Source organism: Aethalodelphis obliquidens, unplaced genomic scaffold (assembly GCF_003676395.1).
Source record: "Aethalodelphis obliquidens isolate GAN/ISIS:26980383/991018 unplaced genomic scaffold, ASM367639v1 scaffold6, whole genome shotgun sequence".
Classification (NCBI taxonomy): domain Eukaryota; kingdom Metazoa; phylum Chordata; class Mammalia; order Artiodactyla; family Delphinidae; genus Aethalodelphis; species Aethalodelphis obliquidens.
Genome location: NW_020837950.1, coordinates 38,814,826 through 38,832,296, shown reverse-complemented (window position 1 = coordinate 38,832,296; position 17,471 = coordinate 38,814,826).

Here is a 17,471-nt window from a genome sequence, read left to right as displayed (position 1 = left end):
GTACTTCCCTCACTTGTCTGCGAGGCAAAGTTTAATGGGCGCCAAAACCTGGGTATCCAAGATAACATTTTAATGCAATATATTTTTTTAAAACAAAATTAATGCACACACCAAAAAAGGCAGATGAGCAAAATACCAAATATGAAAATACGATCTGTCGGGGACTCAGGCCAGCCAGTCTGGCAGCACCACTTCCAGTTCTGCAGACTGGTGGCGCAGTTCCTTCGTGCCTCGTTTCCTTTATCTGTAGAACGGAGCTAACCATCCTCCCAGCTCGAGGAGTTTGGGGGAGGAGGAAACGGGTTAATAAACGCTAAAGGATCTAGAAGAGTGCCTGGCAGGTAGGCGCTTTAAGTCTTTACTATTACGGTGCAAAGAGAGCACTGCACTCAGTGGGAATTTCACACGCCGTAAGAGAAACCGAAGGTCACACCGTCACCAAAATTTGGTTCGGGCCAGGTCTGGGTAGAGGCGAGTCCTGGCTGCGGTTGGACCGGCTGGCGCTGCAGCTCCCGCGCCCGGGAGGCGCTTGGGGGAACTCGGGGACGGCGAACGGGCGACGGGGAGCCGGGCGGGGGCGCGCGGGGCAGGCGCGGCCACCCGCTGGCCCCTGCCGCGTGCTCGTCTCCACCTTTGTCCCGCTCCGCGCCGCGAGGCAGCCGAGCGCCCTTTGTCCGCCCAGCTGCGTCTCTCGGCGGCGCTGACACTTGATCCCGAGGCCCAGCAAGCCCTTCATTAGGCCCGGCCGCACTTCAAAGTGTGCGCAACAGTCCAGCTCCGAAGGCGATCCCCGCGGGGCCGTGCCCGTTGAGCTACAGGGCCAGACTGTCCGACAGGGCGCGGTGGCCATCCCTGCCCCGCCGCGCCCGGGACACCGAGGGGGCGCCGGTGTTGGGGCTCGCAGTGAACATCAGCTCCTTCGGTGGGAGGTGGGAGGACGCCTTACTCCAAGGGGGCCAATAATGACACGCTTTTTGTCCATTTCAGAGTCAAGTAGAGTGCGTAATTATCTTCAAGATTTTCTTTTTGTAAATAAAACAGCCCCTCCACACACACACACACCTTTTGCCCATTTCTGAGACCAAAGGAATCTTTGTGGCTGCCCAGAAATCCTTGAGGCTGCCCAGAAGAATTACGCGCTGGGAGTAAATTAGCGCACTGGGCCTCGCTGGATGGGCAGGGATGCACACAGTTTCAGGACAGCTGGTGTGTGTGTGTGTGTTTGTGCGTGTTGGGGGCCTGGGGAGGTGGTCACTCTCAAACGGAGACGTGGTGGAGACGGGGAGACCAAGCCAGCACTCACACACTTCACCTACTTCAGTCTTTTCCCACCCACTGACCACCTCCCAGCTCCTTGGTCTTTTCCATCAACCCACGTGCTGTTCCTTGTCCTTGGAAGGCTCTTCTCTCATTTTCTACTTAATGAGCTCCCACCCCCCCCACCCCCGAGGCCCTGCTCAACTCACCCTCATGAGAAGTCTCTTCCCCTGCCTTCAGAGTTTTCTTGGTTCAGCACAGGAGCTCTGGAACAAGAGAGTGGCTGCTTGGAATCCTGACTGGACCACATATCTCCCCCTGTGAGAGAGGCAGGAGGGAGGATAAGTATTGGGTAGGTGAATCCTGGACCAGGTTTCCCAGATGCTGACCTTGAGGTGAGAATTAGTGGTCAAGGGATTTATTAAGGAAGTGCTCCTAGGAAAAAGCAGTAGGGGAGTGGGGGAAGCAGAACAGGGCAGGGAAAGAAAGGATGCCAGGTTAGGCAAAGTCCCAGTCTTACTTAATCTTGCAGGGAGCTCCTGAGGATTAATTCCACCTCCATAAACTCTCTGACATCGGTTTTGGTGATGAGTTTTTAAATCTGACACCAAAAGCAACAAAAGCAAAAGTAAACAATTGGGACTACATCAAACTAAAAAGCATTTGCACAACAAAAAGCTGAATGGGAGAAATGTTTGCAAGTCACACCTGATAATGGATTAATATCCAAAATATACAAAGAACTCATACAACTCAATAGCAAAAAATCAAACAATCCAATTAAAAAATGGGTAGATGTTCTGAATAGACACTTTTCCAAAGAAGACAGACAGATGGCCAACAGGTACCTGAAAAGATGCTCCACATCACTAATCATTAGGGACATGCAAATCAAAACCACAATAAGATGTCACCTCACACCTGTCAGAATGGTTGTTATCAAAAAGACAAGCAGTAACAAGTGTTGGTGAGGCTGCGAGAAAAGGGAGCCCTCATGCATTATTGGTGGAGATGTAAATTGGTGCAGCCACTGTGGAAAACAGCAGGGAGATTTCTGAAAATATTAAAAATAGGATTATTTTACAATCCAGCAATTCCATTCCTGGGCATTTATCTGAAGAAAATGAAAACACTAATTCGAAAAGATATATGCACTCCCATGTTCATTGCAGCACAATTCACAATAGCCAAGACAACCTAAATGTCCATTAATGAATGGATGGATAAAGAAGATATAGTACATACATAACAATGGAACATTATTCAGCCATAAAAACAATGAAATATGGCATTTATGACAACATGGATGGACCTCCAGAGCATTATGCTAAGTGAAATAAGTCAGACAGAGACAGACAAATACTCTATGGTCTCACTTATACGTGAAATCTACAATAAGTAAATAAATGAAGCTCGTAAAAAGTTAGTTAAATAAATAAACACATTACACCTCTCAATTTATTCTGCCTGCAAAGTAAGGAACATGGACTCTCCTACCTGTCAGTCTTTGGCTACTGGGGAAGGGGGGAGGCAGGGCTCGGAGAGACACACTTATAGGAACTGTTTGTTGGCCATCGCTGCCAGTGCAGAAGACACTTCTAGCATCCCAGGGTAGTTCCTTGAAGAAGGCTGCAGGTGTCAGTCTTTAAGAGCAGAGCACACAGAATCTTGGGGGATGGGCAGGCAGAGCCAGTAAAGGGCATCTGTGTTGTCTGGGGGCTCAAGGTGTAGGGGGTCTCTGGGAAGAGCACTGACAGCATTGGCTACAGTAGCTCACAGTGGGGTGCCACGTCCTGGCCCAGAAGACACTCTATGGTTCTTCTCACTTATGTGTCTGCCCCACCCAGTAAACAACCAGCTCCTTTGGGCCACAACAAACCTAGATGAGGTATGTTCTATAAAATGTCTGGCCTGTAATCTTCAAAACAGTAAAGGTCATGAAGATCAAGGGAAGACTGAAAGAGACGAAAAGGGGCTTGACATCTAAAGGTAAGGTGTGACTCTAAATGGGAGCCTTTTGCCATAAAGGACATTATTGGGACAAAGGGTGAAACTTGAGTGTGGTTTGAGGACTAGATGCAGAAACGCATGATATGAACTTCATGAATCTGGTGGTTGGTCTCTGGAAATACACACTGAAGTATTCAGGGGTGACCAGGGATCATACTGACAACTTTCAGATGGCTGAGGAAAAAAAATTCTTTGTACTATACTTTCAACTTTTCTGTAAACTTGAGAATTTTTTTGTGTGCATGTATATATACATGTGTATGTGTGAGTGTGAGCATGTGTGTGTGTAATATATCAGGTCATGTCACTTCACTGCTCAGACCATTTATTGCTTCCATATCACCTTTGGAATAAACAAAGTCCTGACCCTGGTCTGTTTGTCCTACACATCCTTTACCCATGTCCTCATGCCTCACTGTGTTTCAGCCACACTGGCTTCCTGGATGTTTCTACAGTGTGCCGAGGACTCTCCTGCCTCTGGGCCTTTGCACTAGCTGTTCCCTTTGCTTGGAGTGTGGCTCTCCAGATTTCCATACAGCCCTCTCCTCGCTGTATCCAAGGTCTCTGCTCACAGGTGCCCCATCGAGAGACCTATGAAAATAGCTCCTCATTCAGGTCAGTCACCTGTATCCCTTTACCTGGTTATCTTTTCTCACAGTACTTTTCACTACTTGACATTTTAACATGGGTTTCCCTGTCTATGGCTCATTTCCTCACTAGCACATAAGCTCCCTGTGGGCGGGGACTCTTTTGTTCTTCCTTCTACCCCCAAGGCCTAGAAAAGTCCTGGCACAATGTGGTTGGTCAGTGTGGAGTGCTCTGTAAGTCCCTAGCACGGTGTGTGGCCACAGTTAGTACTCAGGAAGATAAACAAAAAATACAACACTGACCAAGTTATGAAGTCGTTCGCTCAAGTCTTGGAACTGGAGATGTCAAGAGGTGAAAGATCAGGAAGAAAGAACACAGGCTCTGCCTGAAGCCTGGAGAGGTAAGCCCCTGAGGACAGAGGCTGGATTCCAAATCGTTTCCTCTTTGCTCTGGGTACACGTCGCTTTAGTGCTTTGTACCTGGGATTTCTGTCCGCCTCTGGGGACTGGGCCATGCCCACAGGGGTGGGACTTCTCTCTCCCGCTTGGGCTCAGCCTTTGCTTCAAATGCCTTCCTGGAGACAGGTTTCTCATTTGGCCAAGGCGGCCAGTTCCACTTGAGTATGATCCAGTCCACAGGCCGTTTGCTCAAGGCTGAGAAACAGTCTTGAAATGCGACATTTCCAGATTTGCTTTTGCTCGTTTATAAATGTATACTGTAAGCAAGTTTCTGTCCCTGACAATCCAATCCCTCCTTTGGCACTGAATTACCTTCAGAGCACTAACATCAGCATGGAGAGGATGCCCTTTCCCCAGCCCCAGAGCAACTGGAAACACTGGATATCCTTTTAGCCATTAAGGATGGATAGGATGGGAAGTTTATAAAATAAGTACCTATCACACTTTTGATAATCTCTGCACCTTGCTAGGAAATAGAATGCTATTTTGCCAGGTCCTGCCAAGTTACCACTCAATCATTCAATAAATATTCATTGAGCTCTTCCTCTGTGGCAGGCAGAACTCTAGATACTTGAGACATACATCAGTGGACACATCAGACAATGATCCTGACAGAGACACCTTTGTACAGGTGTGATACACCTGATACACACATTTCTTCTCGCTTTACCTGGTGAATTTCTACTTACCCTTCAAGATTCTGTTCAAACCAAATCCACCTCCTCTGGAAAGGTTTCTCAGTGTGCCCTCGGAAAGTTAATTACTGCTTTCTCTATACTATCACAATACTTTGTTCAGACCTCTCTTATAGCACTTTATTATCTTTTTTTTTTTCTAAATAGGTATTATTGGGGGGGCAGTTTTGGGTTTACAGAAAAATTAAGCAGAAAGTACAGAGAGTTCCCATATACTCCCTCCATCATCCCTGCCCCCACTGATTTTCCCCTATTAGTACATTTTGCATTAGTGTGGTACATTTTTTATAATTGATTACTATGTGAGGAAAATAACTCCCCTTCCTATTTAAACTGCTATTAGGAGGATTTTGGGTATTGTGTTCTGTATTAGCTTTCCAAAGTAATACAATACCTACAAACACTTACTACAAGCCTGGCACTGTGCTAAGCCTTTTATAGCCATCATGCCATTTAATCTTTGTACTAATCCTATGAGAAAGTGGCATTATTACCACATAAGAATTTTTTCCAGAGCTGGATCTGCTAAGGCTCTGCTTCTCCAATTCTACCCAGACTCCTGAGAAGCAGACCCCAGTCAATCTGCACTTACCCCAGCACAGTAAGTTGGAGTTTTACTTACCCAGGTGTGGTCTTGGCAAGAAATTGCTTTGAGAAACAGATTTGAGCCAAAGTCTGCCACCTCCATCCAATAACAACAGAGAAATTTGTGAGTTGAGGCTGGAAAAAGATATGAGAATCTTAGGGTTCTGGGGTCACCACAGTGTTTCTGAACTCAACGCAGTTTACTGGTGGACAATGGGGATGAACAGAATGCAACGCGGAGGATTCTCTGAACATTTCTGGATCCTGGGGGTAGCCAGCCTCCTTTTCTAGAAGCTCCAACAGAGGAGAGGGTTGAGTGGTACACTGAAAGTTCCCCATCACAGTTAGCCGAACGATACAATTTAAAACAAACCTCCACTTGCTCCTGATAGTACCGTCTGCTTTTTCACCAATAAGGTTTGCATTTGGGTTAACCAGCAAACACCCTGGGTGGTGAAGAAGAGTGTAAACTATCAACGATTTACTCCTTAGTGTGGATTACTTTGCTTCCATTTTCTCTGTAATACCCAGGCAAAAAGTTCTCAAAGAACAGAAGTTTCATTAGGGGATGTTGAATAAATGTGGCAGAATGAAACATTTGTGTATGAATGAACCGCATTCACAAAGGAGTGTTCAGAAACTCACAGGTGGTCTCCTCGGAGCTGAACCCTAGTGTGTATATGCACACACACGCACACACTCTAACAGGAGATGCAGAGCTTTGGAGGTCTTCTTGGGTAACAGGAGCAAGATTCGAAAGTTCAGGAAGCTACAACAAGGGTACTAATGTAATAAGACTAAGTGTAACAAGGGCAGGTGTCCAGAATTGCCCCACACAGGGGGGAGATGGGGAAGGCAAGGCTTAATTGCCTAGAGGACAAACAGGAGGATGGGGATGGGGGATGGGGGAGGGAGAGCAAGCAGGGGAGGGCTGGTAGCCAGCAGCTCCTGGGAGTCAGCAGTAGGAGCTGTCTGCCAAAACATTAATGAGCTTCTGAGCCGCTCTAATACAAGCACAGTTTTCAGAACGGGAGACAACAGAGGCATGAGAGTCAGACCACACCTGAAGTCTAGGGCTCAATTCTGGGAAGAAACACGGGCAAGTGGTGACCGAAGGAAAAGCCACATGACAGGAGAGGGAATGGGGAAAGCAGGGCAGAAGATGTGGCCTCAAAAAAAGCAGGAACGGGGCTTCCCTGGTGGCGCAGTGGTTTAGAATCCGCCTGCCAATGCAGGGCACACGGGTTCGAGCCCTGGTCTGGGAAGATCCCACATGCGGTGGAGCAACTAAGCCCGTGCGCCACAGCTACTGAGCTACTGAGCCTGCGCTCTAGAGCCCACGAGCCACAGCTACTGAGCCCACGTGCCACAACTTCTGAAGCCCGCGGACCTAGAGCCCGTGCTCTGCAACAAGAAAAGCCACCGCAATGAGAAGACTGCGCACCGCAGCAACTAGAGAAAAACCCGCACACAGCAATGAAGACCTAACACAGCCAAAAATAAAAATTAAATTTAAAAAAAAAAGCAGGAAGGATGGGGGCGGCTGGAGAGCAGGGATTGTGTCTGATTCACTTTGATGTTCCCAGTACCCGTTGCCGAGCCAGGCAAATACGTTTGCGGCTCCGTAAATATTTGCTGAATGAACAAATTGGAGCAAAACAGAAAGAGCTTTCCGGTAGAGTTCCCCATCCATGAGAGTATTTTGATGCAGAATAGATGGCCCCTTGCTGGAGTTTTCCGGGAGAGATCCAAGCATCCAATGAAGGCTTGGGAATAGATGCTAAGATCGACGTCCTGAGAATCTTATTCTCTAAGTCTAGGTAGTAAAGCCCTCACCATCTCCACCTCTCAGACTTTATTTCTCTTTCATCAGTGATTCCCCAAGAGAAGGGAAGAGTGGCCAGTGTAAGGGCTGTTCGCTCCCGGAAGGTGTACTCCCCTCTCCCAACACCCAAGAAGAAACACCACACCACCCCCCTGCCCCCTCTCCCCGTGCACCACTTCATTAAGAGCATTCATTGTGCTGTGTTTTTCCTGTCTCTGCCTGGTGTATGTGTAACAGCCTCTCTTCCCTGAAGCCTGGCTTCATTTGTTTCATACCATTTTGCCCTGAACACTTACACAGTATTGATTGAACAGTACCTGTTAATAAACATTTGTCCAAGGAATGAGTGAATGAATCCTGCACTCTTTAGACTTTGTTAGGAATGTGTTTTCTACGCTGGCCTGTCTTTCATACAATATTCTTAAGTAAAGTTTGTGTATATTATTCCACTGGAGGAAAAAGGAAGGCAGACGGGGTAGGGGGTAGGGAGACATTCTGGAGAAGTAAAAACTACCCTCTGTGGGTTTCAGAAATGTCTGGAATATTATGCCTGAAGCTGAAACATCAGGTTGTATTTACTTTTGCTGTTCTATAAACAGTTGTAAGTTTCCTAAAAAACAAACAACAAATAGCAAAACCTCTTGTTACTTTTTTGTAAAGAAATCGCATGAGCATGTGTCTCTCAGATTCTGGGTCTTGGTACTCTTACTTGATTTGTTCTCCAAGGTTTAGAAAAATTATGTATTGATCTTATGCCTTGTGTAAGGGTTTTTAATGAGCAAAAGGCAAAAAAGTGCTTGAAGAAATTTCAATGAGAGCAGGGCTATCCATCCCCTATCATAGTTCCTGCAGCTAAAGCAGTGCCTGACCCATAGTAGGTGCTCAGTAAATACTCAGAGGAGTAAAATAGTTGTTTCCTCAATGACAGGTGTCACATAAGGAGCACATTATTAACAGTACTAGTTAATCTACCAACATCTCAATGGTTAAGTATGATTCTGATGTCCAAAAACAAAGAAATAAGATGAAAGAACTAGTCAATGGTGGTAACTGAATGAGTTAGGATTCAAAACCTGCCGTGCCTGACTCCAAAGCCACCGATCTCTCGTGTCACACGCTACTCAGGGGACAGTGGCCTTTGGTCCGAGCAAAGCTCATCTTGGGCTTTACCTGCTACCTGCCCAACCCCTTCTTCCCCTAGTTGTTCTTGGGTCCGAATCTCTGGCTACCTTTTTCAAATGCTTTTGAAAACAAGGTAGGATATAAGTATTAAGTGGGTGGATGGTTAGAGAGTGAGCTAAATGATGGATAGTGAGTGAAATTGATGGGTCAATAGTTAGTTGCACACATAGGCTCCTTCTCTGTCTGCACCTACAGTATCAGCCTGGCAATTTCAGTCTGGCAACACATCCTAACAAAACAAATTGGTCTCTATAACTCTTCCCTGCCAGTTCCGTATCAGCTGCCTGCCCCACCCGGGATGGTAAACCCCGAAGTCTTGAAAAGTGGAGCACACTTCTGCACTACAGTTTTTGCCAGACCTCATTAATTCAGGAAGATGATACTTCAGTCAGTGGAAAGACTGAATGCGTGCAAAAACTCCTTAATTGCGGGTTTTCTTTTGCTGTCTGCTCCCTTAATAAAGTTGGAAACTATTTCATGTAAATTCTATTCTTTGAATGGGGCCCTCATGCTTTCCAGCTCCATGAGCTGGAGCAGAGATGGAGCAGAGCAGGATAGAGGAAAACAACCCGCCTGGTGAAAACGCTCCTTCCCGAGGAGATGGCTATTGTCACTACATCTACTTTTTAACTGTAAATCAAATTCCTCTTAGGGATGCTGCATGTAAATGTGAACTTTGGGGATGCCAATGTGAAAGGGAGCCAGAAGTTTGATGTGCAGGCAACAGAGTAACGGTGCAGCAGAACGCTTGGCACCCGTAGTAACTCCAAGGGCAGGAAATATACACTAAGCCTGGAGATGCCTGGGGTGGGATTGGGTGGCTTAATGAGAAGGATGCATGGGTGAGAGTCAGTGAAATGGAGAAAAGAGAGGATGTTTGTCCAGCCAGCAAGGCAGAGCTGGAAGGGTGGCCCAGTGGAGAGATCTGGCCAGGCCAGGAGCCCAGGGGTAGAGATGGCCCCTAAATCTGTTTGAGTCCACCTCTGGTCTCAAAGCCAGAGTTCCTGAAGCTACTCTGCACTTCTGCCTGTCTGGCCCACAAGCACTTCTGGCATGACTGATCTCTCTATGGGAGGCATTTCAGACTTTGGAGCTGGGCTGCTTGGGCTCCACTTCTGCTCTTTACTTACTAGCTGTGTGACTTTAGGCAAGTGTCTTAACCATTCTGTACCTTGGTTTTTCATATCTATAAAATGGGAATGATAAGATGACCTCCCTCATAGGATTGTGTGACTTATTGCCCATAAAACACTTAAAATAGTGCTTGTAAGTAAGTAAGCTAGTAAGTAGTACGTAAGGATTTACCATCATCACCGCCATCATCCTTCTCCTTTATCTCTATTAATGGCAATGAGTCACCCAAGCCAGAAATTTCCATTCTTCTACTTGTGGGGAATGGATGTCCATCTTCATGCCCATCCTGCATTTCCTGGAACCTACACTCCCCAAGGCTAAGACAAATGAAGGGACTACAACTCAAGGTGGAGGAGGAAGAAGACATGACGTAGAGAAAGAGGTGGCAGAGCTCACACCAGAAGCATGAATGAAACATCTGACCATTGTTTACACCATCCCACCAGTGGGGCAGAGGAGACCTCCCTTAAGTCCTTGCGTGAGCCCCACTAGCAAAGATGAATGACAGCCCAAGAAAAGGGAGGAGCCAAGGGGACCTCCAGGGCTTCAATAGACCAAGGAGTCAGGGAGGGAAGGACAGAAAGAAGGTCTGAGGGGAGGTCTCTCTGCAGACCCAGGAGGGCGGCCATCGGGCTGCCATAGAAACGAGAGCTAAGGTCTGGCTGGCTATGGGGGCTGGGCCGACCATGGGTAAAGCAGCTGCCTCTGCCTTTCCTCCCTTTGTCAGCCATGTGTGGGTAAGAACCTGAAGTAGAGGACGATGAGAATATTTTTCTAGTCTGTTCAGTTATGGAAACCATGACTCCTCCTTCGACAACAGGGGAGGGAGGGCCAGCCTGGGCTCCTTCGTAACCAACAGAGTCCTGTGGGTCTGACAGGAGGCATCCAACACGTGAAAGTCCTTTGGTTACAATTAGGGACTTTGTAAATTAAATTAGTGGATTATTATAATGAATTCGACATTTCCAACAAAACACTTTGGGGGAGTGTTAACTACTGAATGATTGAATGATACAGGTTCTTTCTTAAAAACCTCTTCCAGATTATAGCCACTCGACTTTAAATCACTTAAAACACAAACCTAACCCATCAAGCCTACTTTGGGGGGGAAATAACTCAAAATTATTCCAACACTGAAGCTCACAGTGAGACTTTTATGTTCAAATTTTAACTTAGAGCTGTAATTTGCCTGCCTTTTTGATGAACTATTATTAAAACCGGTGGCTGGCTTAAAGTCTTCCTAAATTAGTAGTGAGAAACTTGGCTTTCATGGGAGGGTTGGGGAGAACTCCAGCAGTGTGGTCAATTCCTGGTTATTGATAACTTTTGGAATCCTGCTGGGCTGGCCTGCCTTATGCCTACAAGGCAAAGAAAGGTGAAGACAAGTGATAATGGAGACCTAAAAATACATCAACAGGAATAAATGTGTTGTGAGGAAATTCCAAGCTTTATTAAACGTACTTTTGTTGAAAGAAGCCCTACAGAGAATTTCTTAATAAATTTCAGAGAGGGGAGGTGTTTGGTCACTGGAGTAGCCTACATAAGCAATCGTGGTATTTGTGGAATGTCGAACGGCAGATTGCTGGAGGTTAGTAGCACAATTGTTTCTTACAACAGGCCAAGGTCTAGGACAGTGGTTTGGGGTTGCCTGAGACTCGTGTTCTCCTGTTAAAGGATTCTGTGAGTGACATGGGATTCCTCCGTTTGGAAAGAGCTTGAGAGTGTAGCCATCCCTACGTGTAGCCAATGCTCCCACACGTAAAGGTCCGTGGCCTGAAGAGCCATTGTCCTGATATTAAACACCTTTTGGTAAATCATTCCCAAGTTCAATGACACCCACATCCAGGAAATACTTCTTGATGTTTAGCCTCAATCCCTCCTGCTTCACTGTAAGCTCGTTTCCTCTCATTCTGTCCAAAACAGAAATAGGGAACAGCTGGTCTCCATCCACTGGTTCATACACTCAAGGACCTTTATTTCATCCATCCCCTAAGTCTTCTCTTTTCCAGAATAAATACTCCAACTCCCAGAAACATTCTCTGAGACTGACCCAAACCACGGTGTCCAATTACTTTCTAAGTTCTTCCTTTAACCCCTACTCTGATCCAAGGTACCATCTCAGCCTTTATTCACCCTTGCACAGCACACATTAGTTGGGTGATGCAGAGACCAGAAAGTGAACCAAGTCTCCTTCCGATACTTGAAGAAGACTCTCCACCACCTCCAGATGCCCCGACACCACCAGCCATGAAGTTTAATCCTCAACAACCTATTGCCACAATGGCTGTACTTCCATTATTAGCTCTGTGCCAGGTGCTGCCTTATACACTTTATATAGATCAGCTCATCTCATGCTTCCAAAGCCCTGTTGGATAGATATTTTTTATGTTTAATTCACACTGGGATTTGAACGTGAGACTGTCAGACTCAGAGCCCAGGCTGTTGCCACAATAACAGGCTAAGACCTCATTCCAGCTTTGTACAGTCCCATCAAGACTGGGATGACTGAAATGGCCAGGAAGGACCACCAGAACATACTCTCTACAGTTCTATTCCTGTAGTTGTGTCCCCTTTCTCATTCATGCTGATCTTTTCCTATCCCTGGAGAGTGGGCTAGTGATACATAAAGCTTCTTAAAAATTCACTCTTCAGAGATGTCATTTAAAAAAAACCAAACTCTGTTATTGTGCTTAACTGTCTATATATACACTTATCTGCCCCATTAGTTTTTTACCTTTTCCAAGGTGGGGATTTCACCTTTGTTTTTATCTTTTCAGCACCTAGCACAGTGCCACTTATTGAGTAGACACTGAAAATGTGTTTGGAATCTACCTGCCTGGATGGATGGATGGATGGATATAACACACACGAATCCACACTTACTAGTCAGCCCAATTCTCTAATCAAAAGTTCTTATATGATACATATAAACATAGAAACACATGGGTCCCTTTGTATAAATGCCTCTCCCCCACTCCCGTCTCCACCTCCACTCCCACCAAAAAGCTGGTCTGGGGGGGCACTGAACAGTTTAGGGATAAAGAATAAAATCTCATTTTTTTCCCACTAACTCAGTGTGTGATCTTGGACAAGTCACTTGTTTTCTCACCTGAAATACGAGGGGAATGGCCTGGATGATATTTGAGGACCTTTCCCATCTTAAATTTCCATAATTCTATGACTGTCTATGTACCTTAATCAGACTTACCTAAATAATCACAAAAAACACCACTTCATGCTGGAGAAACACAGTCATAAGAAACTAAGCAAAACCAAATACCCTTCAATATCCTGTTGTGAACTATAAAACGTCCCCTAAAATCACACTTTCCCCTTGAAACAGGATGTAAGAAAATATTTTCCCATTAAATCCTTTTAAAGTGCGAGGGAAAGCATTTATTCTGTGATTTGCTGTCCAACTCAATAAAAAGTGGAGGATTCGGCCACGTTCATCACAGAAGATACTGTCAGAAAAGCAAAGGTGGTGGAAATTCAGATTGGAAACCAAGATGCCATGCCAACAAAGTGAAGCACGAGTTTTCTGGAGGAAGCTTCCAAGTGTGTACTGAGCAGTTTATATCTACCATTACATTGGGGAAACCACTAAATGAGTTTTAATGAAGTGATTTACCAAACGTCTGGGGTGGACGGAGTGAGTGCTGGCAGGAAGTGGCACTAACCTTGCAAAGCTGTGGGGTGAGGGGAGAGAGAGGACTTGAACTCTGGTAACTGTTGATTGCATTGTTGCAAGTTGAGTCCTCTGAAATGGGTTCAACAAAGTAGGATACTTTCCTTAAGAGAGGTGGAAGGGGCTAGAAGATTTCAGAGGAAATCTTGGTACTTTGGATATCTGAAAGCCTCCTGCTAGATTAAATCCTTTAAGGGATTTAAATCCTCTGTTTTTTTTAGATTTAAATTTAAATCCTCCATTTTCCTTATTTCTCTAGACCCTTGGAATGTTTCAAGGAGCAGGGCTGGAAACATTGTTTGAGAAATGGAAAAAGAATAGATGGATCTCTCTGTTCATCCAGGAAGACAAGGCAAGAGGTGTCTGCCCAGCTCATAATCAGTCCTCCTTTCTGTTGGAGCTACCCCGCTGGGGTAGGCAGAATAATAGCCCCCCAAAGATGTCCAAGCCTTAATCCCTGGAAAGTGTGAATATGTTACTTGGCAAGGGGGAACTGAGGTTGCAGCTGAAATTAATCCTCCAGGGATTATCCCAGACTTCCTGGGTGAGCCCAGTATAATCACAAGGGTCCTTACATGTGGAAGAGGGAGGAGCAGAGTTGATGTCAGAGTGATAGGTTGTAAGAAGATTGTTATTTGTAGGCAGAATGTTGTACAGCTGGTCTCAAAAGTCTATTTATCTTGTGTAACTGAAATTATATACCTTTTAATTAGCACCTCCCCATTTCCCCCTCCCCCAGCCCCTGGCAACCACTATTCTTCTCTCTCCTTCTATGAGTTTGACTATTTTAGATACTTCATATAAGTGGAATCATGCAGTACTTATCCTTCTGTGAATGGCCTCGTTCACTTAGCATAATGTCCTCATGTTTAATCTGTGTTGTTGTATATTGCAGGATTTCCTTCAAAAAAAAAGAAGGCTGAATAATATTCCACTTTATGTGCTTTTTTTTTTTTGATCTGTTCATCCATCAATGGACATTTAGGATGTTTCTATGTCTGAACTCTTGTGAATACTGCTATTATGAACATGGAAGTGTAACTATCTCTTTGAGATCCCAATTTTGATTCTTTTGGATAAATACCAGGAAGCAGAATTGTTGGATTATGTGGTAGTTCTATCTCTAATTTTGTGAGGAAACTCCATATTGTTTTCCATAGTGACTGCGCCATTCTGCATGCCAACCAACAGTGTACAAGGGTTTCAATTTCTCCATCACCCTGATTTCTTTAGCTAGGTTCCTCCTTGGGAACAAGTTTATTCTTTGAGCTTCCCATCCCTAGAGTCATGGTCCTTTTTAGAACCCCTGAGAAAAAAAATTGTTTTATGAATTTCTTTAGGTCCACTTTCTAAAGTGAAAACACATGCTCTCCAAGTCCTCTCCTCTTGCATTGTGAATTCTACCATGGCATGGCCGGCCTTCCAGGGTTTCTGTCACTCTAACGCTCCTAGCCAGGTCTTTTCTATTGGTTAGATCTAGGTGTAATCTAGTAGTTCCTTCCTCTCTATCCTTTACCTACTCAGAGATAACACTGTAATGTTGGTAATTGGTGAATGTACCCAATAGTCTGTTTTGGCAGATTTCTGGTTACGTGGTGTATCAGTCAGGATAAGATAATTATGCTGCAGTAACAAACAACCCCAAATCTCCATGGACAAGTAGAGCGAAGGTTTACTTCTCACTGCCAGCACACGTCCTTAGTTGGCTGTGCTCCATGTCACCTTTACTCAGGGAACCCAGGTTGATGACCCAATGGAACATTACAGGTTGCCAGGGCAGAAGGAGAAGAGAGCACAGTGAACCACATGTTAGCTCTTAAATTTGCTGCCCAGAACCAAAACGTCACTTTTCACGGTTAAAAGGAATCACCTGGTCAAGTAGCTGTCAATAGGTCAAGGAACTATAATCCTCCCCTAGGAGAAGCCGTGAATATGAGTGAACAATGAAACAGACCACCAAGGAGGGTCTCCAGTTACTATATTATTGTGGCAAGTCCATGATTTCATGAACCCAGAAAACTGGTCTCCCCATGCTGCCTGCAGGAATTCACACTTCCAGGCATTGGGCACCCTCCTTCATAGAGCAAATACCAGCTTATACCAACTTTCCCCAGGTAGTAGGGCTAGAAAACCAACGTCTCTAAAGGAGGGATGATGACAAAACCTCGGTGGCTGACAACTTCATGTCTATTTCTAACTGACAGCACAGTTCTGTCATGGCTTGGGCACCCGGTTGGGCAATATAGCCTCTTTTTGGCGGAGGCTGCATTTAATGACTTCCATGAGACTCCCCAAATGATTCCAAGCTGCCTACATCTATCCTGATTGTAAGGAGGGTGCTGTTATAGGGAACTCTATTCCGTAATTCCAATATGCCCTACTGTTTTTCAAGAGTAGAGAGCCTAGCCTAATGAATGAAACATTGTTACTAATGAAATGTAGTTTATGTACCACTTCAAACTTGGAAGTTTGTAATACACTCCCACCATGCTTCTGTTCTTCCTTTTTATCCACATCCCCTCTCAGCTTTATGGGGTTTCCCGTTAGTCCATGGTCAACTGAAGTGACCTTGCTCTTTGAGGTTAGAAGAGTAAAATAAAATAATAAAAATGCAACAGCTCATATCCCATGTCTGTGGGACATCCAAGGGCCTCCTCAAGATCTTTGTAACTTTTCTAGGAGTTTTAGGTGTTTGTGGTCACTTGTGGTTTTAGAGCCTGATGTTTTGAGCTCACATGGGTCTCATCTCCATAATCTTCTTTGCTCTTTGTAGAGGCAGACAGAAGATTTAGACCTTTCTCCCAAACTTTTTACCCAAAAAACCCAACCGCACCAAACACACTACTCACTGAAGCTTTGGTGTAGCTCAGCCCCCTCCCACTCAAAAACCCTACCCAGTGAGCTACTATCTCCTTTCCTGGCCCCTTCCCTGGGTTCTGGTTCCTCCCTCTTACCCTTAATTCAGTCCCATTCATTTTATTATGCAGGGTGATTTAGCTCTCCTTCTACTCTGCCCCAGACTTATCTTCGCATAAGCCAAAGACCCATTAATGTCTCGATAAGACAAAGGGCCACTTATGCAAGGCAGAATCATTGGCAGAGGTTTAGTAATTTCTGTCTTATTCTCTCTCCCTTACTCTGTTGGTGGAAGAAAGCTGTATGAAAATTTATTTTCCTCATAAGGAAAGGCTGAAGTGGCTACAGTGTGGGTTTTAAATACCATTTTCCTTCTTCCTTCCAGGTACCTATGTAGTTTCTTAACATCTATTTCTGATAAACATATTTAACACAGCGGGCGTCAAACTTCTGGTCTCAGAACTCCTTTACACTCTTAAAAATTACTGAGGGCCCTAAAATAACTTTCGTTTATATGGGTTTTAGCTATGGATATTTACTGTATTAGAAATTTAAACAAAAATTTGAAATATTCATTCAGTTAAAAGTAAAGATAAACCCATTACATATTAACATAAGTGGTATATTTTTGTGAAAAAAAAAAAAAGCATTTCCAAAACAACTTAGTGAGAATGGCACTGTTTTACATTTGTGCAAATCTTTTTAAAGTTTGACCTAATAGAAGACAGCTGTTTTGCATTCAGTGTTTTGCAATATCACAAGTCACCCAGCCTCTGGGAAACCCAATTGTGCACAACTTATGAGAGAATAAGTGTGAAAAGGTAAATAACATCTTGCTATGAAAATCATTTTTTATTTTGCCTACCACTCTTTGACAACCACATTTTAATACATATTCTAATTGTGCATCCTCTTTAGAAAAAAAGAAAACAAATGATGAAATCAAAGATCTTGAATTAGATCTGAACCTCGAACCAAAATGTAGAAAGAATTCACTGGCTAACTTTCAGTCGACTTAAATAACTATGACTTAAGATGGTATATTTAAAAACCATACATGAGGAAGAACAGAAACCAGTGAAACTCTTCCGTCCTTGTCTCGATCTGATAAATTCCTAGTCATTCTTCAAATCTTGCCTTCTCTATAGGGTGATGCCTTCTCTATAGAGCTTTCCCCACCATAATTAATAACA